Source organism: Cajanus cajan, chromosome 10, assembly GCF_000230855.2.
Source record: "Cajanus cajan strain Asha chromosome 10, NIPB_CcT2T_4, whole genome shotgun sequence".
In the NCBI taxonomy this organism is placed as follows: Eukaryota; Viridiplantae; Streptophyta; class Magnoliopsida; order Fabales; family Fabaceae; genus Cajanus; species Cajanus cajan.
Genome location: NC_138526.1, coordinates 283072 through 298059, shown reverse-complemented (window position 1 = coordinate 298059; position 14988 = coordinate 283072).

The following is a 14988-nucleotide window of genomic DNA, read 5'->3' as shown; positions in this document are numbered from 1 at the left end:
TGTAGCTAATATATGGTCTAGAAATGGTTAAATACAAGAGCCTCCTATAAGCCTTCTATTTGCACCTGGATTAGAGAGTGTTGTGCCAGATTCAGCATGTAGTTTCAACGAAGCTTCCATAGGAACAACTAAGGGTTTGCAGGCCAGCATTCCACGGTCTTCAAGAATAGAGAGAGTGTAATGTCTTTGACACATGAAAATCCCTGACTTAGATTTTGATAGTTCCAAACCCAAGAAAAATTTTAAATCACCTAGGTCCTTCAATTTGAAGTGTTGGTGGAGCATGTCTTTGACAGAGGTGATAGCAGCAGGGTTTGGACTAGCAATAACAATGTCATCAACATAGACAAGTATGACAATGAATGTTGAATTGGTACCTTGAGTGAACAAGGTGTAGTCATACTTGGACTGGTTGAATCCTTGAGAGGTTAGTATGGTGCTAAATTTATTGAACCAACTTCTTGAGGCTTGTTTGAGGCCATATATAGACTTGTGTAGCTTGCATACTAAAGGGGCACAAGAAGTAGGAAGGATGTGCATGGTATAAGCTTGAGGAATTTGCATGTAGATGTCCTCAGCAAGGCTTCCATTTAGAAACGCATTGTTAACATCAAGTTGAGCAAGGTGTCAATGCTGAGATGTTGCAAGGGATAAAAGTAACATGAGAGTGGTTATTTTTTCTACTTGTGAGAAAGTTTCTTGAAAATCCAATCCATATTGTTGAGTGAAGCCTCTAGCAACTAATCTGGCTTTGTGTTTTGCAACTGTGCCATCTGAATTGAGCTTTAATTTGAAGAGCCACTTACAGCTAATAGGCTTTTTGTTAGGAGGAAGAGAGGTAATGGACCAGGTGTTATTTACTTCCATAGTTGTAAGTTCATCTTGTATTGCCTGCTTCCAGTGAGGAAATTTGATGGCTTGCTTATAAGTTTGGGGTTCATAATTGGCTGAAACTTGACAGAGGTAATGTGTATGAGTTTTGGATAAATTGGAATAGCTGATGGAGTTTTGAATAGGATAGAGGGGACTGTTATTGGTGGCCACATTGTAGTAGTGATAATTAGAGAGGTAACCAGGAGGATTAATAACTCTGTTGGACCTTCTTGGGTGGTGTTATTCAGGGGGAGTTGCAGGAGGTATCATGTGTTATTGTTCTGTATTGTTTTGATTGATTATGGTAGGTGTAGGATCAAGATCATCATAAGATTCAGTGTGTATAAGATTGGGTGTGATGTGATTGTGAAAAACATCAGGAGTAGGAGCAGAGGAGTTGCTGGTTTGGAATAGGAATATGTTTTCATAAATCTTCACATCTCTAGAGATGAAGGTTTGATGTGTGACCAAGTTGAGAAGTTTATAACCTTTATAACCATGAGGATACCCAATGAAAACAGCTGCAGTGGCTCTAGGACTAAATTTATGCCTGCTAGATAGTAATGTAGAAGCATAACATAAAGTACCAAAGATTCTGAAATCATAATAATTAGGTAATTTATCATATAAAAGTTCATATGGGGATTTGTGGTTTAGAATAGGACTAGGAGTTCTGTTCATGAGAAAAACAGCAATTTTAACACAATCTCCTCGTATGGTCATAGGGATGTTAGATTGAAACATTAAGGCACGAGCAATATTCAATATGTGTAAATTTTTGCGTTTAACAACACTATTCTGTTCAGGTCTTTCAACACAAGAATATTGGTGCAGAACACCCTTTTGTAGAAAAAAAATCTTTGAAATTAAGTTCTCTTGCATTGTCAAATCTAAATGTCTTGATTTTAGTATGGAATTGATTTTCAACATAGGCAAAAAATTGGGATATTATATGAATACAACCAGATTTATTGTGAAGCATGTAAACCCAAGTAAATCTACTTTTATCATCCACCAAAGTCAAGAAATACCTAAAACCATCATAGGTGGGTTGTCTAAAGGGGCCCCATATGTCAGCATGGATTAAATCAAAACAATTGGGACTAAATTTATTAGGATTAGAGAAAGGTAATCTATTTTGCTTAGCAATATTGCAAATACTACAGTGATAACTAGAATCAATAGAACTGAGGTCAATTTTATTAGCAATCAATTTGTAAACAGATTTAGGCACATGTCCTAATCTCTTATGCCAAGTATCATAGGTAACAACATTACAAGAATTGATACAATTAGAAGGAAAGGTGCATGTAGGAAACTCAAAAACTAGTAATCTTAGTTGTCGTTTAGTAGTGCCAATCTTCCTCAATGTCTTGAGGTCCTGGAGAGTGAAAGAGTTAGGTTCCATAGTAAATCTAAAAGAATTTTCATTGATTAAAGTTAGAAGAGATAAAAGATTAAATCTAAATGTAGGTATGTAAAGCACATTATGAAGGAAAATATCATCTTGATACTTCCAATACCTTCTACCTTAACTTTTTTGGAGTTTGGTAAGAGGACATGCGAATCATGTATGGCAGTATAAGAATGAAATAAGTATTTAAAACAACAAATATGAGAGCTTGCACCAGAATCAATGATCCATGTATGATAATTATCATCTAGAGCAACATTCATACAAATACCTGTCACATTAGTAACAATTGCATCTAAGGTAGTATCAGCTTGCATTTGGTTTGTTAGAAAGTTGACTAATTGTTGACACTAATCAAGAGTTAAATTTGAAGTATGAGAAGTATGTAAGTTGTAACAGCCCATTTTTCGTGGGCCAAAGGCCCAATTCGTGGCCCAGAACGGGCCGTTTCAATTTTGAAACGGGTCGTTCTAGATTAGTGAGTATGGCCAAAATTGTAGAAGCAGAACGGGCCGTTCTGATGGGAGAACGGGCCGTTCTGGTTTGGAGAACGGGCCGTTCTGGAAGCAGAACGGGTCGTTCTGGAAGCAGAACGGGCCGTTCTGCTGGGTTTGAGAACGGGCTGTTCTGGTTTGGAAACGGGCCGTTCCAGTTGAAAAATTTACGTATGTTTGAAGGGACCAGAACGGGCCGTTCCGATTTTGGAACGGGCCGTAGTGGTAGATGGGCAAAAAATCTTATAAATAGGCCTCAAATCCTCTCATTTCTACACACCTCTCATTCTCACTCTCTCTTCTCTTCTGTTCTCTCTTTCGTTCCTCTTCTTCTCTCTGAAGACCAAGAGGAACTCAGAGGATGAGGTTCTGCTCTAGTTTTAGTTTCGATCCTTGTTTAAGGAAAAAGAGGAGGAGGTTCTGCCCGAGTTCCTATTTATCCAGGTACGGGGAAAAATGAATTATTTATATATAGAGTTATATGAGGGAATTGGGTAGAGGAAGAACCCCTTAGAATTATGAGCAATTTTAGAAATATTTCTGTTTGAAGAATTATTGGCATTATTTGATTCTGTATATATTTAGGACAATAAATATATAATTTGTTTGTAAAAATGATGCTCTAGGAGAGAGAACGAAATTATAGAAAAGTGCCTGTAGGTTAGGTTTTGGAAAAATTGGATTATTTCTGTTTGAGGAATTAATTATACCATTAGATTCCGTATGTGTTGAGGATTAGAAATATATATTTAAATCGTAAGAATGATGATCTGGGAGAGAGAACGAAATTGTAGAAAAGTGCCTGTGAGCTAGGTTTTGGAACAATTAGGGGTTTTACTGTTTATGTTGAAATTATATTAAATTGGTAATTCCATTGTTTATAATATTAATTTATGAATGTTATTATTGTATTAATTGATAAGAATGAATGATCTTGATGTGAATTACTTGAGGGGTGTGTAAACCCTTATTTTGTTGGGCTTATCTGTTGTGTATGTGAGGTGGAATTGTGTACGTGATGTGAATTTGAATTATGAGATGAGATGTTGTATGGATGTGATTATGATTGTGATTGTGGTGCCTCACATCAGTGCCTAGGGATGGCACGGCCCCTGGGTAAGTGGTGCTACAGGGAGGGCGTGACCCTAGCATGGTGTGGGATGAGTAAGACAGTTAACACACACCACTTATGTCGATTATGGCAGCCCTGACATAGGGTTAATTGCAAGAGACTGTATGGATTGTAATTTGATTGTGGTTCCTCACACTAAGGATTAAGGATGATACGAACCCTGGTAGTTGATGTTTCAGGGACGAGCGTACTCCCGGATGATCAGGGATGATACGAACCCTGGGTAGGTGATGCTTCAGGGACGAGCGTACTCCTTAATGACTAGGGATGGCACGACCCCTGGGTAAGTGATGCTACAGGGAGGGCGTGACCCTGGTTTGGTGTGGGAGGCAATTAACCTGTATCACTTGTGTCAGATGTGGCGAGGTCTTGGCATAGTGTTAATTGTAAGATTGGTGTGAATTATGGATGTGGAAATGATTTTGTTAATTGTAAGATTGACATGAATTATGAATATGGAAATGATGTTGTAAATTGTATAATTGGTGTGGATTATGATGGATTGAGATATGTATGTGAAATGAGATATGTTAAATGTGAATTGAGATGTGAAGATGATGAATGATTGATTGATATATATATATATATATATATATATATATATATATTTTATTAAATAATGAATTATGATGAGATTATATTGTGATGTGTTTGTATGTACTTTGCATATAGATATTCTCTTTTCTCACCGTATAAACTGTGGATATTTTAGGTGAAGAAGATCCGGCTACGAGTGGCATCTAGAATGCCAACAGTTAAATTATGGGAATGCTCTGATAATGTGACATCGGGGCAGAAGATTTCTAGGACAGAATATTTATATGGATTTGGTATTGTAATAAATGTTTTTAAAATTGTAAACTCTTAAATTTTACCTTTCAAGTTTTATTTTTCAGTCATTTTCTTATATTGAAGAAAGAACAATTTCGAAGTTTTATGTGAACCCTTTTACGAACCCTTTGAAATTTTATTCTTCTTAATTAAATTATATTATATATGTGTTAGGGTAGTAAGGGTGTCACATTTAGTGGTATCAGAGCAGGTCGATCCAATCGGCCGTGAGTTATGAGTCTACTATGCTTGTTTGGTAGATGAGTAATGTGATGATTTGATTGTAACTTATTGATGTGCTGATGTGATGATTGATTTTGTTTATTTATTTGTGTGCATTGTGTTCTTAGGATTTATCTGGAAGACATGATATAGCTTAGTTGATGATTACTCGTTGGTTTTGATACTTCTTACTTATGTAAGAAGTAGTGGTTAAATAGTATCGCTCGTGTTGTGAACACATGTGCCAGTAATAGTGAACGAAGCCTTGTGCTAGCCAACTAGAACTTTAGATGTGAGTGATACATTGATTTGTCGAGTGTACTAAGAGTTTGCGATTGGTGGAGTTTCTGACATCTATAGTTGTAGCGGTTGAATCTAAGGTGATTGTCTCCTTGGTGAGAGATTGAAATGACGGTAATTCCCTTGAGTGTTAGTACTGGCATGTTAACTATTTATGGTTTAGGTAGCATGTGAGTTGTTTTCATTGAGGATAGTAGTGAGAGACTTGAATGGGAAATTGAGGTGTGAGTTTGGAAAGAGTTGAGGTAGTTTGTGGCATACACTATTGTTGTTTGGTGTAGAAGATATTTTCACTACAGTTTTGTTGTGCCAGTATGAGTATCGTATTGACAGCATTAGATTTTGTGGTCTTCATGAAAGTTGTGGCTTTGGATATTATCTTTCCAATGAAATTGGAATAACATAAAACGGAGGTTTAGAACTTCAGTTATAACTGCTTTGGTGATCAGAAGTTTAGTTGTAAGAGCGGAATACATTTGTGGTGATTTTTTTTTTGAACTTTTAGCTAAGAAAATGATCTTTTGGGAATCTTATGTTTTCATAAAAATTGTAGCTTGTTTTCTTAGCTTTCTTTTGAGATAGGTTTGAAATCATTTGGATGAATATAACTCTATGTGTCAGGTAGATATATGTTGTTATGAATGTTTTTGAGATTTTAGGCATAACAAGGTTAAAAATGGATTTGGTGATGTTTTGAGGTTTGGTCATTGAAAGGTTGATTAAAATGATATGATTGGTTCATGGTGTAAACGATGATCAATTCATACATGCTTAGGGATGGTATATGTGAAGAAGGTATTCTAACATGATTTGATATGCAAGTATGTGACCTTATGGATCAATTAGTGGATGTTTGTGTGTTAATGAGGTTGACCTTAGGATGTAATATCATCATATTAGAGTTAAGTATGAAGATATATCCAATATAGATTTATACTAGATTATCTAGGTATGAATTTAGATTGTATGAGGTGAGTATTTTAGGCCATGAAATTTCTTGCGGAGGTATAACGTAGATCTACCGAAGTTGTGTTTAAAGTGAAAGATATCTGAGTCAATTAGTATAATTAGGAGTTTATTGGAGAGTTTATAGGAAAATTATTGAGTAAATTTTTAAGATAGTTGTTCATGGTTTAAACTGCCCTCACTACGAGAATCACTTTTGCATTCTTTCCTCTGGTTATTAAGATGTTTCAGTCCACCAGGTTGTCTCTTGCCTACCCTTGTAATCAGCAGTAGTTCGAAAGGTTAATCTATATCAGGAATTCCTAGACCTATGTTTATTTTTAACTACCCAAAGTATTTCGTCGCTTACTCCTCTGGGTCGCTTACTATCACCTTTGACTGGATTGACTAGGAAAAGAGTTGCCTTTGTATGGGATAACAAATGCGAAGTTAGTTTTCAAACTCTTTAGGAAAGATTGACTAGTGTTAATACTACTAGATTTTAATAAGACTTTTGTGATATATAGTTATGCTTCTAAAGATAGGTTTGGGAGGAGTGTTGTGGCAAGAAGGAAAGGTAGTAGGTTATGATTCATGCGAGAAATTTTCTTATCCATGACCTTGAGTTAGCAGCTTTAATATTTATACTAAGATTTGGAGACACTACGTATATGATTCTAAGCTTGAGATATTTATTGATCGTTAGAGCCTTAATTATCTGTTGACTGAAGGAGTTAATTACGTGACAAAAGAGATAGTTGGAATTTCTTAAGGAATAAGATTTTGATCTTATTTATTATTTGGCTAAAGCCATTGTGGTGATCGATGTTTTGTGTAGGAAACCTTTATATTTATCTTCCCTTATGATTAGAGAGATGAATCTTTTTGGCTCAAATTAGAGACTTAAGTTTGGCTTATAAGGTTACTCTTAGTAGTGTGAGACTAAGTATGACTTGAGTAACGAATGGATTGTTGAAGGAAATTAGAGAAGCATAATTTTGGTGACAAGATATGAGGCTATGGGATAATGAGATGAATAAGAGTATGACTTGGGTGTAGATGGAGTGGTGAAATTAGAGGTCTGATATGAATACCGAGTGTACTTACGCTTAGGTACTTGATCTTTAGAAATGATCATAGAAGTAAAACTAATATTGTGGCAGATGCCTTGATTATGATAACCTCTGATATATCATTCTTGATGATTTAAGGATTAGATTTGATTGGAGAATTTAAAGACTTATGCTTGGTGTGTGAGATTATCCTTAGGAGCATTGAATTGATTATGTTGAAAGTGACTAGTGAATTAATGGATGAGATTAGAGAAGCCTAGGAGTCAGATCCTTTCTTAGGGAATCAAATGGAGAAGATTGGTAGAAGTATAGATAACCATTTTTTTTGAAATCGACATTGTTTTGAAGTGCAAGAGAAAATTTGGGTGCTTAGTAACCTTGAATTAAAAAAAAAAAAAAAAAACAAAGATGATCTTAGAAAAAGAACGTAAGAGTACTCTTAGCATTCATTTAAGAGCTACTACGATGTATCAGAGTAGTGCAGCAGAAGTGTAGTGACCTAAGATGAAGAGAGGAGTAAAGCAATTGTATACTTGTGGTTAGCATACTAGAAATCTTTAAGAATTTTGTCGCACTTAGACGCTCCATTTTGGAAGTGAGATGGTGAGTGGATAGACCTTAGTGGTAGGTTTGTCTAAGACGCTTAAGAGATTGATTTTATTTGTGTTTTAGTAGATAGACTCGCCAAGTTTACATGTCTTACCCTTAGAAATCCTTTGATAAAATTGATAGAGTTGTATATCAGTAAGGTAGTGAGGTTGCATAAGGATTAGAAAGTAAGAAGAGAGAAGTCTACCATTACAAAAATTTCGGGGACGAAATTTCTTAAAGGAGGGGAGTATTGTAACAGCCCATTTTTCGTGGGCCAAAGGCCCAATTCGTGGCCCAGAACGGGCCGTTTCAATTTTGAAACGGGCCGTTCTGGATTAGTGAGTATGGCCAAAATTGTAGAAGCAGAACGGTCCGTTCTGATGGGAGAACGGGCCGTTCTGGTTTGGAGAACGGGCCGTTCTGGAAGCAGAACGAGCCGTTCTGGAAGCAGAACGGGCCGTTCTGGAAGCAGAACGGGCCGTTCTGGAAGCAGAACGAGCCGTTCTGGAAGCAGAACGGGCTGTTCTGCTGGGTTTGAGAACGGGCTGTTCTGGTTTGGAAACGGGCCGTTCCAGTTGAAAAATTTACGTATGTTTGAAGGGACCAGAACGGGCCGTTCCGATTTTGGAACGGGCCGTAGTGGTAGGTGGGCGAAAAATCTTATAAATAGGCCTCAAATCCTCTCATTTCTACACACCTCTCATTCTCACTCTCTCTTCTCTTTTGTTCTCTCTTTCGTTCCTCTTCTTCTCTCTGAAGACCAAGAGGAACTCAGAGGATGAGGTTTTGGTCTAGTTTTAGTTCCGATCCTTGTTTAAGGAAAAAGAGGAGGAGGTTCTGCCCGAGTTCCTATTTATCCAGGTACGGGGGAAAAAGGAATTATTTATATATAGAGTTACATGAGGGAATTGGGTAGAGGAAGAACCCCTTAGAATTATGAGCAATTTTAGAAATATTTATGTTTGAAGAATTATTGGCATTATTTGATTCTGTATATATTTAGGACAATAAATATATAATTTGTTTGTAAAAATGATGCTCTAGGAGAGAGAACGAAATTATAGAAAAGTGCCTGTAGGTTAGGTTTTGGAAAAATTGGATTATTTCTGTTTGAGGAATTAATTATACCATTAGATTCCGTATGTGTTGAGGATTAGAAATATATATTTAAATCGTAAGAATGATGATCTGGGAGAGAGAACGAAATTGTAGAAAAGTGCCTGTGAGCTAGGTTTTGGAACAATTAGGGGTTTTACTGTTTATGTTGAAATTATATTAAATTGGTAATTCCATTGTTTATAATATTAATTTATGAATGTTATTATTGTATTGATTGATAAGAATGAATGATCTTGATGTGAATTACTTGAGGGGTGTGTAAACCCTTATTTTGTTGGGCTTATCTGTTGTGTATGTGAGGTGGAATTGTGTACGTGATGTGAATTTGAATTATGAGATGAGATGTTGTATGGATGTGATTATGATTGTGATTGTGGTGCCTCACATCAGTGCCTAGGGATGGCACGGCCCCTGGGTAAGTGGTGCTACAGGGAGGGCGTGACCCTAGCATGGTGTGGGATGAGTAAGACAGTTAACACACACCACTTATGTCGATTATGGCAGCCCTGACATAGGGTTAATTGCAAGAGACTGTATGGATTATAATTTGATTGTGGTTCCTCACACTAAGGATTAAGGATGATACAAACCCTGGTAGTTGATGTTTCAGGGACGAGCGTACTCCCGGATGATCAGGGATGATACGAACCCTGGGTAGGTGATGCTTCAGGGACGAGCGTACTCCTTAATGACTAGGGATGGCACGACCCCTGGGTAAGTGATGCTACAGGGAGGGCGTGACGTTGGTTTGGTGTGGGAGGCAATTAACCTGTATCACTTGTGTCAGATGTGGCGAGGTCTTGGCATAGTGTTAATTGTAAGATTGATGTGAATTATGGATGTGGAAATGATTTTGTTAATTGTAAGATTGACATGAATTATGAATATGAAAATGATGTTGTAAATTGTATAATTGGTGTGGATTATGATGGATTGAGATATGTATGTGAAATGAGATATGTTAAATGTGAATTGAGATGTGAAGATGATGAATGATTGATATATATATATATATATATATATATATATATATATATATTTTATTAAATAATGAATTATGATGAGATTATATTGTGATGTGTTTGTATGTACTTTGCATATAGATATTCTCTTTTCTCACCATATAAACTGTGGATATTTTAGGTGAAGAAGATCCGGCTACGAGTGACATCTAGAATGCCAACAGTTAAATTATGGGAATACTCTGATAATGTGACATCGACGCAGAGGATTTCTAGGACAGAATATTTATATGGATTTGGTATTGTAATAAATGTTTTTAAAATTGTAAACTCTTAAATGTTACCTTTCAAGTTTTATTTTTCAGTCATTTTCTTATATTGAAGAAAGAACAGTTTCGAAGTTTTATGTGAACCCTTTTACGAACCCTTTGAAAGTTTATTCTTCTTAATTAAATTATATTATATATGTGTTGGGGTAGTAAGGGTGTCACATAAGTTATCAGGGCTACCCGTGACCTGATTCACATTATTGGTAGTACAATTCTTGAAATAATTTGGAGGATATCCAACCAGCTTGTAACACTATCTTTGGTGTGCCCAAATATGTCGCAATGTGCACACCTAGGCCTTTCTTTCTTGGTGAATCTGCTCCTACTAGTTGCAGGTTATGAAGAGTTGACAGCAAAAGCAATGTTATCTGAATTAGCAACAGGGGGAGAAGAAGTGACAACAATTTCACGTTGGGCTTCATCTTGAAGAACAAGAGAGAAAACATTTCCAATGGAGGGTAAGGGGTCTGAAAGGAGAATTTGACCCCGAATTTGAGAAAATGAGTCATTCAAACTCATCAAGAATGACATCACATATTCAGATTCAGTAAATGATTGAAGTTGCTGAAGTCCTCCACAGGTGCATTGGAAGGTTGGTTTGTAGCTAGATAATTCTTCCCAGATTGACTTGAGCTTGGTATAATATGTGTTGATATCATCCATGCCTTGGTGGAGAGACATCAATTGGCACCGGAGTTGAAAGATGCGAGGACCATTCTTTCTTGAGAATCTTGTTTTTAAATCGTCCCAAATTTCTTGGGCAATAGACGCAAACAGGATTCTAGTAGTAATATCTTTGGAGACAGAATTGTAGAGCCAAGAGATGACGACGTTATTGGCATGATTCCAAGCAGCAAAGGTGGAATCAGTACTCGCAGGTTTCGGGAGGATACCATCAATGAAGGCCCTCCCGAAACCTGCGAGTACTGATTATTGGTGAATATGTTTCACACCCTATTCCTGCTCACCTAAATTATGCTTTGGTGCAGGATATGGTCTCTAATGATGGAGAGTGGTGTCAACATTTGTTTGCTAATCTAATTCCATCCTGGTTATTTGCAAAGGTTATGCTAACCCCTCAGTTATCTTCGGGTGAGGATAGGGTGATTTGGATGTCAACTGCTGATGGAAAATTTTCAACTAAATCAACATATAACTTACTGATGGGACAAAGTGCTCCTGGCAATAGAAGGGTTTGGAATCTGGTTTGGCAAAGCAAGGCTCATCCCTGTGAGAAACACTTTATCTGGAATTGCCTGAATAACAGACTTGTAACAAACACTTTTAGAGTATCTAGGAATATGACAACTTGTGATAGGTGTCCTATGTGTATTGCACCTAAGGAAATTATTATGCATATTCTTAGGGATTCTCCAATGGTCTGTTTAGTTTGGCATTTGCTGCCACTAAATTTAAAGGACCAGTTTTTCTATCAAGAGGGGATCTTATGGTTGGAGGAAAACTTGGGCAATAAATTGGATGTAAGGCATGGAATGAAGTGGTCTTTAATATTTTCAATTGCATTGGATTTTATTTGGAGGAGCCGAAACAATCTAGTTTTTAATCAGAGGGAATTTGTGCCAAATCTAATTGTTGGTGGTGTTATGCAAAAAGGCAGACAATTGTCTCATGCAAGAGAATTAGAGAATTGTGTTACTTCCATAGGTAAGGTTTATAATGGATTGTAGCAGAATAATTATGCAGAAGTGGGGATTAAGTGGCATCTACCGCAAAGAGGCTGGATCAAAAGGATTTTTGATGGGTCTTTTATGCATCAGAATAAGCAAGCTGCTTGTGGGGGGTTGCCATGAGATGAATATAGGAATTGGATGGGTGGCTTTGTTTATAATCTTACATCTACTAATGTTATTATGTCTGAGCTTTGGGGCTTGTATCTTTACTCCAATTAGCTTGGAATAAAGGAGTTCAGAAACTCGTTATTGGGCTGATTGACCATAGTGGGGTTCTTTTAAAAATATTTTACGTAAATGAAGTTGTTCTGTAACTAATTACACCTTTGAGTCTGATTATAACGGTGTCGCTATGGGTTATAGCGACACCCATGACACGTGACATTTTTTTTTGTTTAGGTTGGGCTGGAATGAGCCACACCAGTGTCGCTATAGGCTAAGCCAGCACACTTGATGGACTAACAAGAGTAATGTAGCCCATAACGACACTGTGTAAGAAAAAATTAAAAATAAATAATAGAAATATAAAATAAAAATAATAAACTGAGTTATTTATTTAATATTTATAAAAATAAAATTAATTTTTTTAAAATGTATTTTAAAATTAAATTATATGAATTTTTTAAAAGAGGCGCTATGGCCCACAGCGACTTGGTGTCGCTATGAACCATAGCGCCAAGCATTTTGTATAACTTTTTTTTTTGTAAATATTGACGTTTTATTTTTAAATTTTCATTTTTATATTTTTAATTAAAAGTGCACAAATGAAATTATTTAAATAAATTAATATTATTATATGTTAAAAATTTAAAAAAGCTAGGGAAAAAAATAAGTAAATAAAATAAAAACGAAAAAACTCAAAAAATAAGTGTCGCTATGGGCAGCGACACCATTTTTGTATATTATTTATTTTTTAAATATTAACATTTTATTTTAAAAACTAAATTTTTATATTTTTAATTAAATAAGTACAGAAATAAACAAATTTAATTAAATTTATATTTTCAGTATTTTATAATTAAAAATATATTTTCATTAATTTGTTAATAAATTTAATTAAAAATAATTAATTGTGTAGTTTAAAGAAGATTTATTGTTTAAGTGTCTTAATAATTTTTTTATATGTAAATTTAAAAAAAAATACTGGGCAACAAATTAGTAATTATAAAAAAAGAAAAAAAATAAAAAAAATTGGTGTTGCTATGGGTAGCGACACCATTTTTGTATATTATTTATTTTTTAAATATTAACATTTCATTTTTATTTTTAACTTTTTAAAGTTTTTTCAGATTTATTTTATATATTATTTTGAAAAATTATATTTTATTGTTATTTTTATGTATTTTTTATTTTGTTCTTTCAATTAATTTGATATTTGATATTTTTTCTTTTATTTTTTCCTTTTACAGATGTATTTTAATTAACTGAAGGAAAAAAAATAAAAAAAACACACAAAAAAATAATTATTGTAAAAAAAAGCACACGAAAAAATAAAATTGAAGAAAGAAATATAAATAAAAAACGCACACACAAAAAAGTGAAGGGAAAAAATGTAGAAAAACACAAAAAAAAAAATGTATTACAAAATAAATTTATAAAAAAACTGGTAAAATAAATCTGGAGAAAAAAATGACCCAATGACTAAAAAAAACAAAAATTTTGAAAAAAAAAACTGAGATAGAAAAAAATGAAAAACTAAAAAAAAAAAAGACTGATGTCGCTATGGGGCATAGCGACTTTTTGTCGCTATAGCCCATAGCAACTTTAGGTAAAAAAAATCAAATTTTGAAGAAAAAAAAAACAAAAAAAGGCTGATGTCGCTATGGGCCACAGCGACGACATTGTGTCGCTATGCCCCATAGCGACACCAGTTTTTTTTTTGTTTTTTTCAAAATTTTCATTTTTTTTTGTTATTGGGTTTTTTTTCTCTCCAAATTTATTGTACTAGTTTCTTTTAAATTATTTTATAATTCTTTTTTTTTGTGTTTTTTATTATTTTCATTTATATAAATAAATTTTGTCCCTAGAAAAAAATTATTTTTTTCATTTTTTATTATACACTATACACAATTTTTAAATAAAATATATCTGTTAAAAATTATTATATACTTAATATTCTAGTAAATTATTTTACAAAAATTTATTTAATTCTAATAAATTATTTTTTTAAATTATTAACTTAATTTCTTTTTTTCAAATTTTAATTTATATTATCAATTTCATATTAATTTATATTTATAAATTTATTATTTCTGTAATTTCTTTATTTTATACTTTTTTTTTATCTATTTAAATATTTATAAAAGTGACGTTATGGCATATAGCGACATTGTGTCGCTATAGTTCATAGCGCCACTATTTTTTACGTTTTTTTTTAATTATTAACTTATTTTGTTTGTTCGAATTTTAATTTATATTATGAATGTAATATAAAATTATATTTTTTTTATTTATCTTCTCTGTAATCTCTTTATTTTTATATATATTTATTTTAAATTTATGTATTTTAATATTTAAATAAGTAGTGCTATGGCTTATAGCAACATTGTATCGCTATAAGCCTTAACGCCACTTTTACAAATTTGTTGTTTTTTTTAACTATTTATTTATATTTTTTCTAAATATTTTATTTTATATTAAAAATGTTAAGAAATGTGATTCAAAACCTTCATTTTACTGTATAAATAGTAATTGACTCTGTTTGTATTTTGGCATATGTACTGTTAATACTCAGTGAATAAGTGGATCAATTTTTCTCACTTTACGTTCTCTCTGGTATTCTCTCTCATTTTCTGTGGGTAAGTGGTTTTGCTCTAACAAACTGGTATCAGAGCAAAGGTTCCGATTAAGGGATTTTCGAGACACGATGGGTTCAACTGGTACGAATTTTCCGGCAAACATTCCCGTTCTCAATGGAAAGAACTGGGATCGATGGCGTTTGCAGATGAAGGCGATTCTGGGTTATCAAGAGGTTGCAGAAATCGTCGAAGAAGGCTATCCAACGCTCACCAA